Raw genomic sequence first — 4487 nt, 5'->3', positions numbered from 1 at the left:
TGTTTCCGCCGGCGCCGGACCCGGCCCGCCCCGCGGCCCCGCCGGCCGCCCCCGCCCGGCTCCCGCGGTCAGGGCCGGGAGCCGCCGAAGGCGCCCATCCACCGACCCCCCCCCCCGGCGGCTCGGCCCGGCCCTAGCCCCGCCGCGCGGACCGGCAGGCCCCCGCCGGCCCCCAGCAGCCCCTCAGCGGGCGCCCGCCGCCCACCCGGGGCCGGGGCCGGGAGCCATCGGCAGGGCTGGGCGCTTTGTGCCGGCGGGAGCGCTGCCCGCGGCCCCCGAACCGCCGGCGGCGGGAGGAGGAGGAGGAGGAGGAGGAGGACAGGGGCGGGAAAGGGAAGGGGGTGCTGCTGCCGCCGCCCCCCTCTCAGGTTAATTAGCGCTAATTAACAGCTGCCTGCCCCAGGGCAGGGGCAGGTCCTCCCCCTCCGTGCCCCTCAGCCCCCCCGGGCGGCAGCACCTGTGCGCGGCCCCCGCCGGGGGACGGGGGGGAGCCCCGGCCCGGGGTGTGTGGGGCGGGGGGCGAAGGCAAAACGGCAACACCCGGGCGCCGCTGGCGGGGGTCTGCGGCTTTCGGCTGTCTTCCTAGCTGGACCGGAGAGGGGAGCGCCGGGAAAAGCACGACGCAAGGCTTCTCCCCGTAAGGAAGGCGCTGGCTACCCAATAAATACCCCCAGGATTAACAGAGGAGATTGACTTTTTCCTTGGTTTAGGGTTCCCGGTACAGGATGCCTTATCTAAAGCTGCCAGGAACCTGCAGATAGAAGCGCTCGCCTACGTCTGAGCGCGAGGTTTGGCAGGAGCACAGCTCCCTTTCGGGCCACGCGTCAAGGTTTCCCTCTCGCAGTGCCAGGAGGCCGCTCTGTCCTCCGCAGGAGTACGCGCTGTGCCCCATTCTCCAGACTGCAGGCATAACCCGTATCTCGTGCCTTCGGGACGGGTCCCATCCTTACTACGCAGCACTGCACAGCACCAGCTACAGCGGGACCCTGACGTGCTGCCACGCAACTCGGCGATTCGTGGTTTGCCACCGGAGCTCACCCCGTCTCGAAGCTCTAGGCAGGCTGTCGGTCACTGCTGTGCCCTGGGAACCCAAGGACCCTCATCCTTTCCAAGTTTTACGCCCAAAGAGCCCAAGAAACCGTCGGGCACCACGTAGCTTTATTCCCAGGCCTTTGAGGGCCATGTTTACAGTCGAGTGGATATTTCAGCACATAGAACTGAAATCTTTCAACAAGTGTCTCTCAGCACGCTGCTTCAACAATTCCAGGAGCCAAAAAAAAAAAAAAAAAAAAAAAATCACCACACAACCTGTTTTATACCCAAATCGCACTGTTGAGCCGTTAAGGATGAAGAATTTTCATAAGGAAGTTTACCAGTCCTAGCAATGGCTTTCCCATTCAAAGAACTAAATGTCGTTTTTAGAATTAGGGTGGGGGGTTTTTTGTTTTGTTTTTTAAATAATTGCCAGTCATTCTGCACTCAAACTTGCAAAAGAACCTCACAAAAACGTTTGTTCCTCAGTTGGTTTCTTAAAAGGAAAGGAACAACAAAAATCTGCCTGCTTCTGTCAAAATAAATATTTTGATTTTAGCATCCCTGGGAAAATATTTTTGTGATCAAAGAAAGTTGTTGACCAAATCTTCTGGGGAAAACATACCCCAGTTGTTTATAGTCTGTGTTTGCTGGCTTGTCCCCTGCTATAAAAGAGAAGCACTCAAGTTAAGTGTCAACAGCTATTAAGCCTACAGATAAAAGCTGCCACCAAGTGTCCATCAGAAATAATTTTCCCCTGTTTTCTTTTAAGTACATCCCGGTGTCCCTTGAAGTACTTAGGTGCCTTAAATTTAAGGCAAAGAAAAAAAATAATCTTGTCTTTTTGCTTAAAACTGAGCACATGCTTAACTATTTTGTTGAATAACAGCCGGAGCATTTCTTTACAATGTAGTCTGTTTGCGGTTCATACAATGATATATTAATTTGCCATAACAGTTTTTATATGCATGTATTATATCAATATAATTATCTTTTTTTTTTTTCAGTGCAAATCAAACCAATGGTATTATTTGAAAGAAAGAGTATCAGTTCTTTGAAATAAAGTTTCAATGATATGAACAGGGTATGGATTTTCAGAAACTCACGCCCATAGCATCTACTGATTTAAAACTCTTGTATTTCCTAAATCTGAATTATTTAAAAAAATCTTGAGATTCCATGTGAAATAGAAAACTGTTCCATATAATGTTGATTTTAATTTTGCAGCCAAAAGATTTTATTTTTCCAGAATATGGTCCATGTGTTTCACTTGTTCCATCTGAAACTAAATTGTGATGTACCAAAAGTTTCCTTCAGTAACTGCATTGATATTAAAAATGGAAAGAAATAATGAATAAGGTTCTCCTTTCTGTAGCATGGCTGTTAGCAAGGCTCAAATAGACTGCCCTGTTGATTTAAAAAAAAAACCAAAAACAACCAACAGTGTCTTCGATATTATAAAATATTCACAGTAACAAATCAGAGAGCACAGTAGTTCTGGATTTGATAAGAGCTCAGACATAGCCTTGAACCTTGGAATTGCTTTCGTTTGAAGGAGGGAGTGCCAGCAAGGCCATGTACATAAACCACGGAATCCAGTACTCTTCCATCTGATAGTCAAATGAACAACATACAGACATTATCATTAACACATTGATATTGTAAAAATTGACTGCAGCTGCAGTGTCTCTTTTTCCATCCAAATGGGATCACTCAAATCGTCATCAGGTTCTGATATAATGCGTAAAGTTTGGGTTAAAATACGGGCTTTAGCCACAACAGAACTGGATTGATTTAATTTTCAAGTGTTTTAAAAAAAGAGACCAAGAGAGGTAAACATAAAATCCTGTATAGATTCCCAAAGTAGGTTTGCATAGGGTTTATATTAACTTTGAGAATTTTTATGTTACTCTTTCATCATTAGCAAGTCATGGTTGGGTAAGGCACAGATGCAGAGTTAGTAAAACTTCAGTGATATATGTTGAGTTTGTAAGTAAATGAAATGCTTAATGTTGAGGGGGGGGTCCCTTAAAAAAATCAGTTTAACTAAGCATGTTAACATCTTTACCACTAGTGCTACCATTCTGAGTGCTGGGACAATAACATTGCTTTTAGGCAACAAGCAAGCTATCTGAAGATAGCTGAAGACACAAACCACAGAGTACCAAAGATTGGCTCAGGCAACCTGTATCTTACCTGCCAGCACGAAGGGCTCAGAGGAGGCAGGGGCTTAGCTGGGGAAGCAATGCGGTGGAAACTCTGGTTAAAGAGACAGCACCAAGGGCAGGGAGAAGCTGTTACCTGTGTCAGCAAGGAGCTGGGCTGCTTTTGGTTGAGCTTGGGTGGAAAAAATGGACTTTTTAGCCAAGTCTCAGCTATAACACAGGCAGCACCAGCACCTGCTCGTGCCTGTGCTCCTGCCAGGGAGGCTGTGTGTGTCAGGAAGACATAAAAAAGCCTCTTGTTCACCCCTCTACCCCTCACAACCTCGCCTGATACCAGAGGTGAAGAGGAGCGTCCCTCGCACCCAGCAAGGATGCCAGTTCGAACAGGGACCACCTCTACCTACACGAGGCCCAACACCTCCCCCAGGGCTTCTCCTCCCCCAGATGAGCAGCCCAGCTTGTTGCTACCCAGGTGCCTCCCATTTCACCAGGATCCCAAAGCTGTTGCTGAGCCCTAATTTAAGCCAATTTGAGTACTTTTACACAGTGTAATGCCTTCCTGTTGATGAGGAGGAAGAGCTTTATCAACTCTGGTCCTCTGTGTCTGTCCACACCTTCTGCTACCCTGCCTGTGTGGTTCCTCTGTCACTTTTCATGCATTTTTGTTATCTGATCTACCATACTGAACCTAGTTTTTCTACTGGGTTAGTTTTCTGCAGTTTTAGAGAGTGATGTTGGTTCACAGAGGGATCTGAAGCCACTACAAAGCAAGGAGGTGCAGCCCTGACCAGCAAGAGGTAAGTGGGGCCTCTTCCTTCAGCAGTGTTAAACTGGGATGATATGATTTGTGGAATTGTGCCCAAATCTGGCTTGTCCTGTGCCTTCCAAGAGCCAGCACTGAAGGGGCTGGGCAGCGAGACCCTGATCCAGCAAAAAAACCGCACAGGGGAAGATCCTGTAAGCTGTGTGGAGCTGTACCCTTGCTTTACTGACTTAGTTGGATCAAGTTTAACACAGAACCATTAACAAGCTGGTCAGAAGCATGGGAGCTCTGTGCCTTTGCAGAAGGCTGTACCTTTCCATGTGGGGTTCGTGGGTTTGGAGAGCTGCAACCTGCTTTCCTCTGCTGTTGGTAGAAGTGAGCTATGAATGACTTCTTGGTTTTTTTAAGGACAATGTTATAGGATTAGGACTGTCCTTAGGAGCTGTAATTATTAAGCCTGGCTCGCTGGTATGAAGGGCTTTAACCCCAGCAAGCTGCTCTTGGGTGTGTATCTGTGCCAGACTAAG

The 4487-nt window shown here is 48.5% G+C and overlaps 1 protein-coding gene across 1 annotated transcript in view; it reads left to right on the top strand.

Annotated features, from left to right (window-relative positions):
* The window catches only part of LOC126050797 (uncharacterized), a 920783-nt gene that overhangs the window by 385594 nt on the left and 530702 nt on the right, over nt 1–4487 (top strand). The gene's annotated exons all lie outside the window — the stretch shown is intronic.

This window comes from Accipiter gentilis, chromosome 26 (genome assembly GCF_929443795.1).
Source record: "Accipiter gentilis chromosome 26, bAccGen1.1, whole genome shotgun sequence".
Taxonomy (NCBI): domain Eukaryota; kingdom Metazoa; phylum Chordata; class Aves; order Accipitriformes; family Accipitridae; genus Astur; species Astur gentilis.
This window is presented reverse-complemented; position numbering and strand designations above follow the sequence as displayed.